This window comes from Cheilinus undulatus, linkage group 2 (assembly GCF_018320785.1).
Source record: "Cheilinus undulatus linkage group 2, ASM1832078v1, whole genome shotgun sequence".
NCBI lineage: Eukaryota > Metazoa > Chordata > Actinopteri > Labriformes > Labridae > Cheilinus > Cheilinus undulatus.
Genome location: NC_054866.1, coordinates 43,374,123 through 43,394,796, shown reverse-complemented (window position 1 = coordinate 43,394,796; position 20,674 = coordinate 43,374,123). Strand labels below are relative to the sequence as shown.

Genomic DNA, 20,674 nt, shown 5'->3' with positions numbered 1-20,674 from the left:
CATCCACAGCCCAGCAGCCCTTTTCTTACTTCTGAGTTTTCAAATACCAATGCATTGTCACGGCCCACTGGCATCTCATACAGACGCCGAGGTACCCTTTAGCATCTGTTGCAGACAGCCTGAGAGCACACAGAGAGATGGAGATAGCAATGTAAGCTGGTTGCTACGTGTTTTTTGTGGGGGGCTGATCTCACATTCTGCATGCTGTTGGCTGAGGGTTACAGAGCACTGCCCAGAGGCTGATGCCCAGAAAGAAGATGAATAACAAATCTAGGCAGAGGGAGGGCCGTGGGTATGTATTCACTAACTTTTCTGTAAAAGCACTGTTTTGGGTGTTTTAAAGAAAGAAATGTATACTTCTTTGTGACTAAAGCTTGACAATCTTTGTAATTCATTCAAAATGGTAAGTTAAATCCAGAATGTAAGTCACACTAGTATATAGGACACAGTCTGTTTTAGGGAGTCCTCTAGAGGGAAAAGGTTTAAACTGTCCTCCTGTTCTTATTACAGACAAAAGCTCATGCTGTCTGTGACTGCCTGACTGAGTAAGTGAAGCCACTTTCAGAGCCATGCATACAGAGTTGCTATGGGGAGGGTTTAGCTTACTGAAAGCTGTCGTTAATGGCTGCCTCCAGTGTGATTACTTCGGATGTAGCTTTAGTATTGCGTCAGTTTTACTAGGACTGGACCACGACAACGTTAAAACCCTAAAAAAACAACCCTAAAAGCTTTTCATGATGTGAAAGATGTTTTCGCTCCTTTGCTGACCTGCTTCGGCATGAGTGTGTGATAGTTACGGTGAAGGGGTGAGTTGTTGTGTGACTGGTTGTTTACCATGGCTGCTAGTGGAGTGATTAGCTCGGACTTAGCCACAGCAGTGTTTTTGTCATAACTGGACAACATTTTTAAAACAAGGGCAGAGAGCAACACTGACGCTTTTCGTGACAGATGGGATGTGTTTGCTCTTCTCCTGGTCCGCTTTGGTATGGGTTTGCGATTGTTGGGGGGGGTTTGCCGGCGTATCCAAGGGCTGCTGCTGTGGGAGCTGTTAGTTCAGATGAAGCTGTAAGAAAGTGGCAGTTTAATCAAAACTGGAAAACATTTCTTTCTAAATCAAGATCAAAGAGTCACACGGACAAGCTTGTCTTGGCAGAGAAGATGTTTTTGCCGACCAGCCTTGGCATCAATTATATCCACTGAGAATCTCCACCGTTAACAGTCTACGGCAGCCATAACCTGTCAGCTCAAAAGAAACACATGTATACAACGTCATTTTGTCTTGTCACTCTGATTAGCCCATCATGAATGTGACAGACAGAACGTTCCTCCAATCACCTTCCAATAATTTTTTTGAAATCCTGCCCTTTCAAAATGCTTTCTATTGGAGATTTCCAAGATGAAGAGAAATACACACATGCAACGGACATTTGAAACCGTCATCTGGCATGTCAGGTTATAAAGGTATAACTGTCAACCTAAGTTAGTGTTCATTTAGTGTTTACAATTGTTTAAATATGTCCTCACAATAAAAATGTAAGTAGCTTATGAAAATATGCTTGGAAAACTGAACTGGAAAAATGATTTACCTAAAATACAGAGGAATAGTTCTTGTAGGTTTATGTCAGAAGAGTGTAACTGTAACTTGTCTGGTTGTTGATGGACTGTTAAAGCACATTTATGTTATCAAGCTTATCATAAATGATGTTTTATGCAATATTTTATCAAACTGTTATCATTAAGCTCATGCCTGAGATGTTTCCTTCCTATTCTGTTGGTCTTTTTAAACACATTTTTATCTTGTCATTTATGATGTTTATGCATTATTGTAAACTGTTATCCTTTATGTCATGCCTGTTATGTGTCTTTCCTGTTCTGTGGGCCTGTTTGAGCACATTTCTTCTAACTGAGGCTGTCATTTATGATGTTTTATGCTATATTTTATCCAACTGTCATCCTTTAACTCGTATCTGTTATGTTTCCTTCCTGTTCTGTTGTCTGTCTTGTTTTACTGTAAGTACACTGTTACAGATCCATGGCTTAAAGGTCAGTTAAAGAATGATTTTTAAAAAATAAATGTCTCTGGTGCTTCTAAATCAATGCAAACAGACTCTTGCATCCAGCCCTCCTTTATAAAAGGCTCTGACACTCTGCTTTGTTTGTGTATTTCACTGATCCTGCTTTCAGGAAATGATAATTACCATCAGGGTCCGTCTTTTAAATCTGTTTACATGCATAGTAATGTCACAAGGGAAATGGTGTGCTATATTCTTGTGTGTATATAACATGATAAATAATTAGACTTAATTAATCCCCTGTTGTGTGTTTTCTCATCCATCTGTTGCATGGGCCACACAGTGAAGAAACCAGTGGAGGAAAACTTCAGTATTTATTATCACTCTCGTGTTGAAAAGACTGATCACCGCTGGTAACTTTTCCTTCTGATAATCCTCCTTAGTGTTTACTGCTTTCAGAGCTCTATATCTAATTAGACCAACACACACCATAGCACAGTTAAACAGCTTAAATCTGAGGAGCTTTGCTTTTAATGCAATGCCTTATTTACATGTTGTATCACTCATTACCGTTAAATGATCAGTTATTCAAATCACGATTCATTGCTGACTTTTAATAATCACATTAAATAATTTTTAATCACATTTTATATTCAGTGATTTTGCATTTAAAACATGTTTTTGATCTTACTGACAAAGTGATCCGGGCTTTGATTGGGGAATCAAATTAATATACAGAGATGTGTTTTGTGATTTTTGACTTTGAGATTCATTGTTGAAATGAGTGCTCCACTGCTGCACAAGTGTGGTCTGAAAGCAGGCCACACGCTACAGTATACGATAGTCGTGTTGATTGTCTGGCTCAATCCCTCCTTCCAACCATAGTCAGCAAAAGCCTGATTATCAGACAGTTCTTACGATAATCCTGCCAGATGATCCTGTAGTGTGTGTGACATGTTAAAATTGAAATTTTTACATATGTTGTGCTGAGCTGATCCACCACACACCACATGAACAAAATTGAAAAATCAATGATTATTTGTCTTCATGTCTGAGGTCACTCACATTTGGAAAAATTGGACACAATTTAAAAAATCTTTAGAGGCTTTAGAGTTAGGAAACAGCATCAAAATCTCTATTTAGCCAAATTCACTGTCTGTGCCTTTAAATATGGAGGAGTGCATGTACATAATGACTTAAAGATGTCCAATAATTCCTGGTTAATGTGACAGCATTTGCATTTTTTCAGGGGTTCACATTTAGTTGCTTCTTTGGGTACTTCACTTCCTGGTCATACAAACACTGGAAAGAAAATAAAGAACTCTATAAAATTTGTTTCACCATCGATCATGGAGAACCTATGCTACAGGTCGAAAAGTGAGTAAAATTAACATGGGTGGCCTTAAAAAAAAAGAAAAGAAAAAAAAAAAGAAGACAAAAAGGCCAGATTACTTTGACTTGTCCACTTAGTCCGTGTGGGAGTTTGAGTGAAATGAGACATTCAAAGGCAAGCAGTGTTCTTTTTCTCATCACTGTGAGAGCAGGACAGAGCAGAGAGTAGTACCCAGCCCCTCTTACTGTAGTGTAACTGTGGTCTGCCTAAGTAAGCATGCAAATCAGTGTTAATTTAGACAGTTTTTTTTTTTTATTTTAGTCTCAGTTTTAGTCTTTACATAAAATGATCTGGTTTTAGTCCATAAAAAGCCCTTAGATTTTAGTCTTTACTTTTAGATGAATCATTTATTCTCTTGCCTGATCTGGAACCACACCATTGTAGTGTGTTCAATGTACCCTGCCAAACCTGGGATCCCTGCTTTTTACAGAGAGAGAGAGGTAGAATAGCCACAGATGGACTGTATTTTGACAGATTAATGCACAGTGGAGAAATATCATTGATTGTGAATGTCTGACAAAAACTAAATTTTAGTCTAGTCTTGGTCAACTTGACAAAAAGTAAACTTACTTATTTCAGTTTTAGTCATCAAAGATCTATTTTTGGTTAGTCTTAGTCTAGTTTTTCTCATGGAAAAAAAGGCTGTCGATAAACATTTTTAGTCAAAGTTTTAGTCGATGAAATTAACACCAATGCTAATAATGCTTGTCGGAAAATGTAATGCTTAAATCTTGGACCTTAATGACAATGTAATAAAGCGTTCACACTGACAGTCCTTACATCAATGACTTTATTACAGGAGATGGGGGTTCAAATACCAGTTAGGGCAATTTTTCAGCGTGGGCCCTTGGCCATGAACACCTGTTAAATAACATTTGAACATATAATCTCAGAAAGTTTGGTCATTAAAGTGTATGTTGTATGTTGTATTTATCTATATTCTATAAAAAATGAATCTATAAATATCCATATTATTAAAATAATAACTATATATATTTAAACATAACCAAAAATCTAATATTAAAACCTCAACAGCTGGTAGCACTCATGTTCAATACAAAGCCAATCTAGTCAGAGTTTTAAGCACTCAGCACCCTGAGCAGAGAAAGACCTATCAATATTAGCTGTTTTTCAGTTCTCGGTTGAAAACAGTTCAACTTCTGTCACTTCTCGCCCACTAGCCAATAAGAACTAAGAAGAGAAACCAACCTGACTCATTTTTTAAGGGGAAATTTTCCGGTTCCACAGCCTGTGTCAGGACAGGATTCCTTTACATTGTTTTAATTTTTTTCATGGTGACATTTCCTTAAAAAGAAAGAAATAAGACACTCAAGGAGCTGTGTAAAAACAATGTTGCAGATACTACAGAGGAGAGCATAAGTCAACTTTCTTAACCTAACGCAGGTGAGAAACTGAGGTTGTGTTTGATTCTTGCATACTTTCAACACCACATCAGTGGTTCTCAACTGGTGGGCTGGGTCTCGGAACTATAAATGGGTCACAAAGCTCTTTTCAGTTGGTTGCAAATGTGTTCCAGGAAACAAAACTGCACCAAAAAGTTCATGAAAATCTTTTAAAAATTCCTGTTTTTGTCCCTTCTCTATGATTTGTCATGTTTTCTACTTAGCCTAGTCCAAACTGTGCTATTTTCAATAATTAATTGGAAAAATATCTTAAACCTGAGCAGCAATTTCTCACTGAGGAGTTGATGCTGTGTCCCGAGGATCGACCAGTTTAGAACCACAGCTTTAAAGGAATCCATGAAAAAGTTTGCTTGTAATTTTTTGTTTTAGAAATGTAGCAACTCATGATTTTTCTTATTTGCAGTCCAAAGGTAACCTTGCAAAGCAGATGGATTCGCCCATTTCAGTGTTTCTCACTGGCCAATCCATCTTACAAAGCTCCCGTCTGAACAATTTGGGCCCGGTTAGAAAGTGACAGTACCAATCAGTGAGAGGGGCAGTACTTTCAGGCGCAGCAAAGTCATGACGTAAACAAGCAGCAGCAAGAGCTGGTGCAGTTATGGAGGAAGAGATTAGTGTGGATGCTGCTAAAGCATAAGTTTTATCAGAACTTGACAACATTTCTTCATTAAAAGAAGAACAAAGAACAGCAGTGAGTTGTTTTCTTTTCAAAAACAACTAAGTTACCTACATGTCTATAGTCGCCATGTTTCGTGTTATTTCTCAGTAGCTGCGCAGCTGGATAGCAGCTACGTCACGTGTTTTGTTGCTCTGATTGGCCCCATAGAGATGTGACAGACAGAATGTTCATCCAATCACACTCCGAGTTTTTTCAAATCCTCTGCCTTTTCTCAAACCTTTACTATTGAAGCTTTCACAGATGGATGTGTGAAACACATCCATCTGGTGTGTCAGGTTAGTCAAAAGGCAATTCAAGCAACAATTTCTCAACAGTAGGAGTGTTTCTCTAATAGGAAGGAAGAGGTGGATTTCAACTATTCAGGCTAAATCAAATGACCTTTTGGAAAGGCTGAATTGATCTGATCTTCTTGTGGTCAGGTGATGTGGTGATAGAGCTAATGATGTCCTGTGTGTCTGCATAGACCTAGTTCATGATGCAAAATTAAAAAAAGCAACAATGTGACCATCCCTCTGCTCTGCAGAAAGGATTAGTAGTTTGCTGTCGGCTGGTCATATCTTGTGTGGCACAGCATTAAAAAGCACATTTTTGTGGTCTATGTTCATCTGCAGTGCACACATGAATGCCTGAACAGAGACTGATCCATTTTAGCTTCTTCTAATCAGTCATTTTCACTAAATTTGGCCTCACTTTCTGATTTTTCCTCTACATGTCATAATAAATGCAAGATGATAATTTGTTTTGCATTATCCACATCTAGTTTCAAATTGAACTTATTCTGAAAATTACATACTTCCATTTGTTGATGGGGCTCAGGCAGTTAAGGGGATTTGCGACCTCTAAGGCTGTCATTTTAACGAGGACTGCTAATTAAGTTACAAATTTCCACCTGCCCCCTTTTCAGAATATGAGTGTCTTCCACTTAGTTGGAAATATAAAATATAGCCTAAAATAAAGCCAAATAGACAAGGCTGTGAAGTCACAAAGACACACACCTCACATTTGCAGAGCAGTTAACATGCAAAATACCCTCCCTTCCCCTTTCCCTTGGCATGAGTTAGAATATTGATCTTTTCTTGTTGATGGCAGGAGTCAGCTGTAACTGATCCAAATCAATTAAAGCACCAAGTTTCCTGATAGCCATCAGGAAACTTCAAAGTGTGAAAGCCAATAGTGTCTGAGGCTACACACACACTTGTGTACCCACAGACACAGCAATGGACCAATACTGAAGCCCAGAGAAGTAAACTTAAAGATAAACAGTTAGTCCTGGACAGTACCTGATTAAACAAATATGAAGCTGTAAAGTTTCATCTCTCTTCACCTGTAGTAGAGTAGCAGAGAGCCTGAGGCTTTCTACATCTGTTAGCTCTTTAAAGACAGGTTTGAAAACACTCTTATTTACTGCTGCATTCCTATAAATTCAACCCCCTCTTATCTTACTTTAAACAACTCTTTTAATATTTATAATTCTGATTGATCTAATGTTTAAAGCAACTTTGTAAATTAAATTTTTGCTGTCTTTATCAATTAAAAATATTGAATATTACAATATGTGTAAATAGTGCCTTAGGTGTGTATTAGGCTTAGAATATATACAAAACTTAGGCTATACTTTGGTTCCAGCATGTTTACTACCCTTCTAAAACCTTTCTCAGCGATATATTCACCTGTACACCTTGTGATCTGTTGAGGGCTTGGCCTGTTGTGGGGAAGTGGGATTGGTAGGGCTTCCTTATGAGTATTTTGGCTTGGTCAGAACTGCTCCTGGTATCTTCAGGAATCTTTTTTTGGGGATGATAATTTGCCAATTGGTGAAGTATTTTACTTTAATTCCTCATCAGTTGTGTCACTGCAGTCTGGCAGAGTCTGCATACTGGTTTTTTTTATCCGTCACCTTTTCTCCTTTCTCATTTCACCAAATTGCTTCAAAACGCAAGATTTAAAAGCAGCTGAAGCCCCTCTCTAAAACTTGTCACTCGGTTCTCCTTTGCCACTGATAGCATCCACCATTTTTGCACTGTTAGATAAAGCCAGTGAGTGGAGCGCAAAGGAGGTGGTCTTTGTAATCCCTGTTTAGTATTGTATTATGTCATGGTAGCTGCTTGCTTTGCATTTCTGTGGCATATTGATCTTGCGAGACTGTTTTCCCCCTTGACAAGAAATTTCATGACATTTCGATCTCACAAGACTTCGTGGTAAACAATCTTGTAACATCCCCTGTGCTCTATAAATAAAGTCGCCCTGCCTTCTCTTATACCAGAGTACAAAGGGGGAGAAAGGGGTAGCGACACCTAAATATGCATCTGAAAGTGTTGTCTCTTTTAATGTCATAATACCAAAATGAGCAAAAAAAAAATTACCCTGATATAAATGTTAGGCCTTATTGCTCAGCCCTGCTGAAGAATGTTTGATTCTCTGACAATACTATAAAACACCCCATACTTCAGTTAGATTAACATTTTTCAGCCATTGTCACATAATCCTTTATGACTGAAATGTAGAATTACCCTAAGGAGCAGACATTCTGCAGTAATGCACTCCATGACAGACAACATTAAGAAAACAAACTGCCTTTTTTATTTTCTGAAGTTCTTAACAAACTGCAAGAGCAGATTTAGTTTATTATTGCCAAAAACAAACTGTTTTCAGCGCTCTGTTCATCCTCACCATATGTTAATAGAATCAGCTTAGACAAACATTCTCACACTTTCTACAACGATTACTCTTAGTGCTCATATTACTGAGGAGAAACTAGTAATTCCCAGTGATTCAGATGCATGATTAAAAGGTATGCACTGATAAAGTTTAATCGATCGATATCTGCCTTTTTGACAAACATAAGCCATTTACGAAAAATGTGGAATATTAGTGGGAGTATCGATACTACAGTATTGATATATCGATATTTAAAAAACACTCTTTTGGTATCGATCCCTCTAGCAAAGTATTGATCCCAAATGAGCACTTTTAGATACGTCTCACCACCGCTTCTCTCCCGAGTGTTTCCCTGCCTCTCTCTCCTCAAGACTGTTTTGGCTTTACTTCTTGTCCGTGTCACATGACTTTGGAGCGCAATCAGACATGTCAATCCTGCTGTACCATATGACTTTGGGGACCAATCATAAATGAGTAACAGATTTCAGCAACTCCACTCACTCGCATATGAATTCAGTTTATAGTCTGATATTTGTATCTTTTGAAAGTTTGCAAGTTCAGTATTTTATTCTTTCTTCAAAAGTATTGGTAACAGTATCAATAAAATTACATCGAAAAGTATCGGTATCGAATTTAAAAATTTGGCATCGCCCATCTCTAATGTGGAATAAACAGATATCGGTAGAAAATGTTTACCTACCACCAGTCACCAATTTGAAAAACAAGATAAATGTTGACATAGTAAGAGCACTGCACCAAAAGAAGACATGAAACAAACGTTGGTATCAAAATGTTTATTTTAAACATTAGCATTGCTATTGGCCCGTTTGTTCCCTCATTGGTGCATCTCTAGTGATTGACTTTCATTTCCCAGAAAAATCTTTGTCTCATCAAAAAACGAGTGTTGCTGTTCATTTCAGAGCAGAGAGGAATGAGGGACAGAGGCAGACCTCGACAGGCTGTCCATTATCATTGTTTTTGGCTGGTTTCACACATCTTCAGCCACAAAATATGTTTCAGGGTCAATCACCTGCCACCTACTCAGTCTGAGTAATTGGAAATGACAACTGTTACATATTGCATTCCCAGCAGAAGGCAAATTTAGTTTGTGGTTCTGTGCTTCAGTAAATACTTATTGCACCAGCAGGGTCCTTTATGCTTTACATAAACATCTGCTTGAACAACCTCAAGAGGTTTTTGCAATGAATTTGCATTAGATAGTGCATCTAAATGTGGCCAATGAATGAGCTCAGAACACTCCAAATTCAAGTAAATAAGCTACTCCAAATCTATGATAGAGTTTTTTTTCCATATAAAACTGTGAAAAAATGGCAGAAAACTAAAACATGATGCAAAAATGTATTTTTTAAAAAGCCATCGCACCACATACAGCCCTCTGAATGCATTTACAACTGATATTTCTAAAGAATGTCAGGCTGACAGCCCCTGAAATCTTCCTGATCTGGTTTTTTCCCACCTCAAAGTAGGGGACTATCCCTGTCAGATGGGGGATCTGTTAAGGGAAGACAAAAAGGATCCATCATTACCACTTCTTTCAGACCAGGCACAAGTGTTTTTGTTTGGGTTTTCACCAATACCAAGTAAAATCATGAATAGTTTCTTTGCAGATAATGTCACAAAGCAGCAGATTAAACCCCTTGGGTGGCAACTGATGATTTCTGCATTGAGAAACGCTACCAAAAAGGCCATGTTTTGAGCAATTTGCCCTTATGCCAATTTTTTAAAGTGCAAAAATAAAATCTGAAAAATTATTGGTGAACAAACAATGTAATGCAGAAGTTTATTTACAGCGCCAATAAAAAAGTATTCACCCCCTTGGATGTTTTACGCTTTAATTGATTTTATAAAATCAATTATGGTCAATACAACTTTTTTTTCTTTGACAAAAATTACAGAAAAAACTTTTAAATGTCAAAGTGAAAACAGATTTCTACAAAGTTATGTAATTAAAGAAAAATATGTATTGTAAAATAAGATTTAATTTTCTTCAACAGTGGCCTTCTCTTTGCCACTCTCCCATAAAGCTCTGACCTGTGAAGAATCCAGGCAACAGTTGTTGTATGCAGAGTCTCTCCCATCTCAGCTGCTGAAGCTTGTAACTCCCTCAGAGTAGTCATAGGTGTCATGGTGGCCTCTCTCACTGATTTCCTTCCTGCACGGTCACTCAGTTTGTGAGAGCGGCCTGATCTAGGCAGGTCTAAACATGTGCCATATTCCTTCTGTTTCTTGATGATGGATTTAACTGAACTCCAGGGGATGTTCAGTACCCTGAACAGACATTTTTATCTTTCCATCCTCTGACTTATACTTTTCAGTAATCTTTTCTCTGAGTCACTTGGAATGTTCTTTTGTCTTCATGGAGTAATGGCAGCCAAGAACACTGATTAACCATTGACTGGACTGTCCAGATACAGGTGTCTCCATTTCACTAACTGAGAGACTACTAGCACCAATTGGCTGGACATCTGTTGAAGATCAGTCACTGAAGGGGCTGAAAATTTATGTAGTCACTTACTTTACATTACATATTTTTGTTTAACTAACATTATAGAAATCTGTTTACATTCAGGCATTAAATAGTTGGGGTTTTTTTTGTATCTTTTGGTCAAAAAGCCAAATCATATTGACCATGATTGATTTATAAAATCAATAAAAGGGTCAAACATCCAAGGGGGTGAATGCTTTTTATAGGCACTGTATGTACACTGAGATTGCACCGGTCGCGTGCATACAGTCTATTGTTTTGTATTGATTAATGAGAATAAAAGTCACCATCCCCTCCCACTCGCTTACAGTGACTTCTCCTAATTATATCCTGCTGTTCTCATATCAGCCTCACATGGATATTCTGCTAGGGGGCCTGCAGGACAAACTCTGGATAAAGTCAGGCCGAGGATTGAGAGCAATACATATCCATCACCTTCCATATTTCACTGCTGTTCTCCTTTCATAAAGAATTAAAAAACATGTTTTTGTCAAATATTTAAAAAGATATTGAATGCATATTTTCAAGGGCCAGAGTGTTTAATAAACACACAAATTAGGCATTAGGAATAAGCAGAATTATAGAGCCATTTGCTAAAAATGAGAGAGGTTTACCACAGTATTTATGCAGGCTTTGGTACATGTAAGTTCAGCTTTTAGAGTAATTAAAGCTAATCACAAAGACTATGTTCGTCCTTCACATTCCTCCCCTTAAATAACATGAGCAGCCCCGCCCCAAGTTAACAGCAGTACTGCTTGTTTCAATTAAAGCTGAAGTGCCATTAACAGAAGTAATGAGAGGCACTCTCTTTAATTTTGGTCCTAATGTACTGCAGGGTAAGAATGAAAACATGAATTACTCTTTTAATAAGATGATTTAATTGTTTTTTTGTTTTTTTTTCAGCAAGTTAACACTCTGGGAGTAGATGCATAAACAGAAAGCTCATTGTTCATAGAAATGATAATGTCCAAACTACAATTCATATGTGTCTTCTATTCGTATTTAAAAGCATTGGTTAGAAGCTCCTGCCAGCAGTAGTGGGCGTGTAGGAGATGGTTAAGCATGGATTAAACTGTGTCAATCAATTGATGCACTTTAAATAAACAAGCTGAGACACTACAGTAACACCAGCGTTGTATACGGCCCTCTTTATGCTGCAGGTTATTTTATACATTAGAACTGAATGCTGTGAAAATGGACTTAAACGAGGCTTGTGTTTCATAACCACATGAAACAGACAAGAACTAATGAGTGAGAAAACAACGGTTCAACTTCACTGAACATCATTTACCATCAGACGTCTCTAGCTATTTTAACACTCAAAACTCAACAGGAATACAGGCGTGTTATCTGTTATGTGCCTGAAGAAATACACTTTCTGGACAAAAGAATTTGGCCACCTGACCATTGCACAAACAGGGACTGTATTGACACTGTATTCAAATGCATTTACTATAACGTGGAGTCAGCCTCCACTCTTCTCTGAAGGCTTTCCACAAGATTTTGGAGTGTTTCTGTGGGAATTCATTCTGTAGAGCAGTGTTCCCCAAACTATATTTCTGGTGACCCACTTTTTACAAAGTACAAGCCATCACGACCCAACAACTTCGTTTTCCGTACATTACTGCTCATCACTTCTGACTTTTGTGCTCTCTTGACTGGTTGGTTGGACAGATGGCTGGTTCTAGCTTGGATAATGTTAATGTTTTTGAGATCATTCTTGTTATAACAAAGCTATCCTCTGAGAATAATTAATGTTCTACTGACATATTCAGCTCCTCCAGCTTTGAATTTCTCATGGATTATCCAGCGCAGCGCTTCCTACTTCTGAGCTCAGCTAAATAAAGTAAAGGAGAACCTTTTCTAAACAATGTTTCTATTTAAGTTTATCACATCTATCTGCTTCTTGGAAATTTTTAGACAAACATCGATCTTTTTAATGATTTAACAGGAAAATTTCAGCCTACCAAACTCCTGTCTCCTCCATCAGCTGTCATCCAGCTAAACAGCTGATGGAGGAGACAGCAGAGTTTTCAGATTGAGATTTATGTGTGAAAACTAAAAAAAAAAAAAAAAAAAGAATATATACAGTCATTTCCAAAGAGCAGATATATAAAGGGAAATAGAAACAACCTTTTTGAAAAGTCTCCCATTCTCTAGCGCTGCGCTTCATGTGATAATCCATGAGAAATCTAAGGCTGTAGAAGCCTGACTTGTTCACGAAAAAATAATAGCTTTCAGCAGATATCTTCATTATGACATGAGTGAGTTAGAAAAGCATTTTTATATTTATATGTGCCGTTAAACTGCGCTGCCGTACTGCAAAACTTCTGCCTTTACTTCTGTCTCCTCCAGCATCACATCAGGCTGATGTGGGGCTCATGATGGGCTGAAGGTTCTGTGTCAACAAAAAGAGGATCGATGTGATCATTTCCAAAAGGCAAATAATGCGATAAATAAATAAATGAAAGGTTAATAAATTATATCATTTGAAAAGGATCTCTCTTTCCTGCGCATGGACAAGACGAATGTGCACTTTATGAGATAATCCATGAGATTTTAACAGGCTGAATGAGCTAGATCTGTATGTGGAAAATATCTTTTTCTCAGCAGATATGTTCATTATGACATGAGTGAGCTAGAAAGGATTTTTGTGTTTTTATGTGCCGTTAAACTGCGCTGCTATGCTGTTAAACTTCTGCCTTTAAACCCCTGCCTCCTCAGGCTTAAATGTGCAGCTGACAGAATGAAGTTTCTGTGCAATAACAACATCAAAAAGGATTGATGTGATCACAACAGGCAAGCAATATAAAAAAGAATGAAAGGTTAATAGATTATATCGTTTGAAAAGGCTCTCTTTCCACCTGCTAACAGACGCACAGCGCTTCATAAGATAGGCAGGAGAAATTAAAGGCTGCCTGCACTAAATATGTTTGAGGAAAAAACTATTTTACTACTACTATATTTTTCTCAGTGGATATCTTCATTATAGCAAGACTGATCTAGCTAAGCATTTTAGTATTCATATGTGTCGTGAAATTGCACAGCTGTTGTTGAGGACTATCGCTCTTGTGCACCCGCATGTGAAATAAAGGCGTGATCATGACGACAAAAACAGTGAATGTGCAGTAGCCTACTTTCCCTCTTATATAGACAGATTTATTGCACACTAACTTAGGTAAATCTCTTTAAAGTGAGTGACTGTGAGAGTGATTGCCATGGAAATGATGGATCGTCTCACTCAATCACAGCAGTGTGAACCAGGAGGTGTTTAGAGCGTCGCAGAGTGGAACGTTGCAAGCAGTTGCAAGTTTCAACTTGTCTCATCGTGAATCTTTGGTCTGAACTGGGCTTTGCTGACCTGGTGCTTTTTATTGACTTCACCTCTGTCACATAGACTTTCTTTGTTTACTTGACCCTTTGGGCCTTCAGCGGCTGTCTGGTCTTGAACAATGTGTTTCTTTTTTATTAGCCAAGCATCAATGACTGTGACTTTTTCCATCCAGTGGCTGGCAGAACCTTGTTTGAGTTGTACTATGGTTAATATTATGGTATGTTATGGTTTAGTGTGATAGGGTGGCACTGATGTTGGACAAGAAGGCCCGGCTTACAATGTCCCTTCCAGTTCATCCCAACGGTGATCGATTGGTTTGAGGTCAGGGCTCATGGGCTGGTCCAGTTCTTCCACGTCAAACTAATCAAACTTGTCTCTATACTGTAGTCTTTGCTTTGTGCACTGGGGTATAGTAATGTTGGAATAGGCAAGGGCCCTCCACAAACTGTTGCCAAGCCTAAACCTGAAAATAGCCCCATACCATTATCCCTCCTCCACCAAACTTCACAGCTGGTACAATGAAGTCAGGCATGCCACTGTTTTTTTTTTTTGGAACTGATTTAAAGTAACTAACTTTACAATATTCCTTGATTGTTTAATTCAAAAGCACTGAACAGACAGATGTGCAGACTTGCTTATGATGTTCTAACAACTAGGCAACCCTAAACCATTAAGCCTAAGTTAATACTGTTGACTGCAGGAATTGAGCAAAATGTTTCTCAATGTAGTAAAACAGTGTCTAAACATGCGCCACACAGAAAGTGAAAGCTATGATATGGAGTAGAATCAGGCTGTTAAATATGACATGTGGAGTGCTGTCGTAGAGTTATTAGGGGATTAATATCTTATCCAATCTTAAAATCAGGACAAGATTAATAGCAACATCAATGTAATAGGATGAGGGTGGACAAGGTCACAGCAACCTTTTCAGCCAAATCCATGCATATCGACTTTTTACATCCAAGGGTGCAGAGATGGGTCAAAGACTAATGTGAAATTTTAATGAGCAGTGTCAACAGGCTAACATCACTGTTAAAATGCACCATGTAGAAGCAATAGGAATGAGACATGTTACTGCAAACAGAGCAGTGGGCTATGTATTTTGAAAGCATACTGTACTAGTGTGCAATTTGTTTTGCTAAGGATATATCTATTTTTGTCTAAAGAGACGCAATCATACTCCATAACCTTGACACTTCTCTACAACTCTAAGGACCTTTTTAAATTTCTGTAGGGCACCCTGCTAAAAAAACTTGCCCTTCAACACTTCACACAGAGTTTAAATGGATTTACTAGTAAGTGGAGCTGAGTTTTACTAATAGATGATTTAAATTCTGATTAGCATTTTAAAGTACTAATAATGGCATGTAACTACTACCCAACAAATGCATAGATGTACTCACATTTCTCATAGCCTTGCCTTTAATGTGTCTGAAACATGCCTTTTCATATTGTGGCCCTTTCCAGCAGCTTTCTAAGAAAGAACCACTAGCCTACAGCGCATACTGTATATGAGGCATCCTAAAATGTAAATGTAAACATTTTCAGCTTCACTTTTCTCATTACTACAGGCACTGCTGGTCAAACATAAACGAAAAGAAGCAACTAATTTATGCAAATTTTCACTTTGTTAGCAGTCTAATGAATTTTAATGCAGGTTATCAATTCTGGAGCAAGCAATTCAAGGGAAAATAAGAGGCTTTGCCTTACTAAGCTGTTGTCTGCAGCAGAAGCTATCAGTCAAAGTGGATATTAACAAAACATGGGGAACCTCTTTCATCAAATTTTGGCATACAAAACACCCAAGATCGCCTGCTATCTTTCTTTTAAATTTTTACCCTAGCTTTGGAACTATTTTTTGTGTATTCTGCATGAACATCTAATGATTGGGTATGAAATCATTAAAGTTCTTCTTAGAAGAAAAATAAAACAAATAAGTTTATATGATGAAATGTGATGAAAGATTTAAAGGTTTTATGTGGACTGAAAGATATTAAATCACCTACAATTGAGAAAAAAAAGCGCTAGGATATCTGTCCTCTTTATATTTTGGTGTAGACATCTCTGTGGATTTGCTTCCTTGAAACAAGCTTGTACACAAGCTAACAACACACCATTTTCCAAACAAAATTTACAGACTACTTTCATTAATTAACTTCCTTTCATAAAAGCCACGAGGGAAGCTGAAGACTTTGTTGTTTACCTTGCAAAGACCAGCAACATGTAAAGACAAACTGTGTGTTTTGGAGGCTATGGTGCAGTGGACCAGAATACTTCATGTAAATAAAGCTGCTAGCACTTAATCCCAGAGGAAAATGAAAAGTGACTTAACTACTCAGAGGCTGGGAAAATTAACCCACCAGTTGTGACCATGCATAATAATCAAGTGTGGATGAGAAAAGCTTTATTGGTGTGAGACTTTATTATTTTTGTGGATTAATTATCAGATTGGCAATGGAAGCCATCACTTGATTTCACTGTGATAAACTAGAAAATTATTTGACTCTATTAATGTGAAATAAACTCAACTACAGAGTTCATATTGTACAAGAAGAAATGTGTCAGATGTGAGTGATGACTTTATGACAGTACAACTCTCAAAGGAAAATGCTTTGAAAAAATGTTTTGTTCCTCAGTGCAGAGGATTGGGTTTGGTTACAGCATGAATGAAAACAACTTTCAATTAATCATCATTCTAAACTATACATCAAGGTAAAAAGAAGATAAAAGTGGCAGCAACTTCAGAAAATGATTTTGTTTATTAAATCACTCCTTTAGCTACACTAAATAGGCATCATGACTTTAATTGGACTGCTGCAGAGCAACATGTTAACATTTTTCTGCCTTGTATGACTTAGAATTTGTTTAAGCAGTACCTAGGGGTGCGGTCTCAGGTTGTGAAGAAACAGAATGTATAGACAAACTGCTAAAGCTGTTTTAGTGTAGTATTGCATCTACTACTGACCTTCATGGAGGTGTGTTATGGTTTTCTAAACCATCAATGTTCCTAAAAACATCTTTGAAGAGCTCAAAAGACAGCATCCTAAACCATCTGCTGAGATTTGAACAGATAAGAGAGATTAACTACACCACAACCAGCGTAAAGAAGTGTGGCAGAGGAAGATACTGTTGTTTTAACCGGTACAGCTGACATTGTTTTGCATTCCACTGTTTTCCCTGGCTTATTGACAAGCCTTTCTACCTCTCTACATGAGGTTAACCTGTCAGGAGAACAGAATCACAAAGGAAACTTAATAATATCAGCATCCTTTTATAGAGGGAGGTGGCGATGTCCATGAGGTTCAGACATTGATCGGTATTAGAAAACGTGTAAATCATTGATTTCCATGTATTTTAGCCTACATGCATGCTGCTGCATGATCTCAGACTCCATCTCCCTCCTCTCTCCTTTATCATGAGCAGACAGGTGCACATAGCCTACGTCACCAATCCATGAATTAACCTTTTGTTTTTCCTTTTTATAGATAAAAGTCAAGATTACATTAAAATGTAGAGTGTTATTAATTTACTGCATAACTGTATGTCTTAAAAATGAATCATATTCCTCTTTATGTTAAGATTTATTTGTTTTGGCAGTCTATAAACAAGGCTAAAGTAACTCTGTCATAGTGAATTACACATTAACATGCAACTTGTGTAAAGCTACAGTTGTAAGAGTTCTGTTTATAGTTCCCATGCCTAAAATGAAAATCACTGTGTTAAAATGTCCCTGATGAACTCTAACATAGATTTTCATCTGGAAAAAGTGGTCTGAGTGCTATGGCCTATTTTTGTCCTTCTTCATCTCCTGCCTTCTCCTGCCCAGTGTGCCAAATGTTTGGCTTTTCCTCATCTCACTTAACATAAAAAGGGACATGTTTTATATGTGGTTTATTTCTCACTATGGAGGCTAGGGTTTGTCAGTCTATGGTAATCAGTAATGAAGAAGCACAGTTTTCATCCTATCATGTTGAAAATCTAACATTTGAATGATTGAAACCTACTACTGGCTCATTTTTACTGTAAATAGATCTGTTTTTTTGTCTCAATCTATTTAACCAGGAAGAACCTCATTGAGTTTGAGATCCCATTTACAATAATGTCCTAACAAAGACAGCCAGCAGCACATTTAACAAAGTTAAAGACATGAAACATAAAACACAAACTCAGATCAACCAACTCCTGAGTCATAGAGCACAAAGTCATCAGAACAAAACACCTACAGACTGATGCATCTTCCTCCAACACTTTTAATGTAATTTTAACAAGATTTAAAGAGACCAACTCTCTAAGGCACAGATGTTCCTGCAGTAGAATCCAGGCTGTAGGAGCAGCATATCTGAAACTCTTTTTAACCCGTTTTAAGAGGAGCTTTGGGGCAAAAGTAAGTCTGGTGACTGGGTCACAGAGTGAAGACTGAAGCTTCCAGCACTTTTCATGTGAATAAAATACCATACGTGTGATGGAAACAGGTTTAAAACACCAGTGATCAGTTCCCTGAATTACTAACTGGTACCAGTATCAGCCCTGGAAAATCTGTCAGTCAATCTCTAGTTAGAAGTGTCAGTGCTGCTCTGTCAGCCCTTCCAGAAAGCTTTTCTCCAATTAAATTATTGGTAGTCATTGTTATCACTTAGTGTTTGAAAATAGTCTTTAACAAGGGTGTCAGTTAAGCTGGATTGGTAGAGGACACAGGTTACAGTCTCAAATCCTGATCCTGGTGCTGTTTGGTGCATGCCTTCCCTGACTCTTGATCCTTAAATTTCCTGTCTCTCTTTAGCTGTCCTATCAATAAAGGCCCAAAGCCCCACAAAAGTCTTTAAAAATGTCTCTAATGAAAAATATCACCTTCTAATCTGACCATTAAAATCATAACAATAATCAAAGATGATATTTTTCATTAGAGACATTTTTAGCTGTCCTATCAATAAAGGCCCAAAGCCCCTCAAAAGTCTTTAAAAATGTCTCTAATGAAAAATATCACCTTCTAATCTGACCATTAAAAACATAACAATAATCAAAGATGATTTCAAACAGGCTTGAAAATGGATAATATAAATCCATCAAAGTTAAACGTAAAGGTAAATTATAAATCTTCTTTCAGGCTGTAATAGTTCTTTACCTTGATCTTTTTTATTGGGACTTTTGTTTTATGAGACTATTGCCATGACAGCAAGAATGACCGGACAGGTGGTTTACTAATTGGTTAGACTGAAAGCATACAAGGCAGCAACACCCCTGGGTGAAATCGTTTGAGTGTGGTCAGACGAATCTCCTGCTGTGATCTAATGACAGCGCTACTACACCAATGAGTCAAAGGCTCAGTTTGAGATTTATCACTCTCCTTTTGTTTGGAGGCTGATTTGTTACGGCACAGATAAAAAAAAAAAAATGTGTGGCATAACTGAGATGCTCTCCTCTGCGTCTGACACAGCACTCACATTTGCCATCAAGTTCCTCCTACTCTCCTCAGAGGACATCAGTGTTTTATGTGTATTAAAAGAACAGTGGTGTGTGGGCAGCTTCTTTGTCTTGGACTCCAAGTAAAGTGACCAAGACAGCTGATTGTACAGATAAAATATAAAGCCATAACCTTTCTCCTCACTGGATTAATACTGAAAGCATTCTTCATCCTGACAACTTACAGTCAACAGAAATTTATGACTTTTTTTTTAAGTCCGACTAAGCAAAATATGCATTTTACTTTTATTGAAGGCATATTTTGCCTCATACTGCCCCGTCTTTTTTCAGAGGAAATGACCTTTTCTAGTATGTAAAGCCATTCATCTGAAGCACTGCTCTGACATGAGGAGCGAATGATAATGCACTGGTAGTGTCAAGCAGAACTTTTTGATATTTAGCTGAAGCACAGAGCAGTCTTGATTCAAGGCTCTAAAAAGAAATGCAGCTCTGATGCAGCTTTTAAAAAGGTTTTCACGTTTTGACACATAAATGTCAGCAGTCAGTGCTGACTACCAGAGTTGCTGTGACAATATGTTAAAGCACCATGGACGAGCTCAACAGCTGTTTAGAAAAGTTGATTTAAAGCTCCAGTGAGGAGTTTCTCACTGGAAACAAAACAACCTTAGATTACCATTAATTATTACCGTCAGTTATTATGAGGACAGCAGATAGAGTTGGAAACTGGGGAATGATACGTGTGAAAGGAGCCATATGTTGGACTTAAATCTGGGCCACCCACTTCATGACAACAGCCTCTGAACATGGGGCGTGTGAACTAGGCCACCACTGCCTCTCTGATGACTCTCATTAACAAACAAGAGCATAAAAGATCATAAGGAAGACTACTTGTCATTATTTCAAGCTATTTTTATACTTGTAAGACAATGTTAATTTTAACAGCTATTTTAAATTCATTCTGCATTTTAGTTTTAGTCAAATTTTCGTCATTTTTGCCCTTTAAAGTTTAAGTTAATGAAAACTTAAAACACATTGTAGTCCAGTTTTAGTCTATGTCAAGTCCTTAAATTTAGTCAAATCTTTAAGTCAAAAGAGTTATTCTCTTTGCCTGAATCTGGTGTAGCTAAATCATACATGTGTGCTCTATGCCAGTGGTTCTCAGCCTTGGGGTCGGGACCCCATTGGGGGTTGTGAGACACTGAGAGGGGGTCACCAGATGCCTTGAAAAAACAAAGAATGTTTTTTAA

The 20,674-nt window shown here is 37.7% G+C and overlaps 1 long non-coding RNA gene across 2 annotated transcripts in view; it reads right to left on the bottom strand.

Annotated features, from left to right (window-relative positions):
* Positions 1-217: 217 nt before the first annotated feature.
* Positions 218-20,674, bottom strand: part of LOC121524921 — a 39,789-nt gene continuing 19,332 nt past the window's right edge. Inside the window, exon 5 of one of the 2 annotated variants that reach the window (XR_005993177.1) lies at positions 218-1,063. This is a non-coding gene — a long non-coding RNA (uncharacterized LOC121524921). Of the gene's footprint in view, positions 1,064-9,557; positions 9,680-20,674 lie in introns of those variants that run through there. The other variant, XR_005993176.1, reaches the window with a different exon arrangement.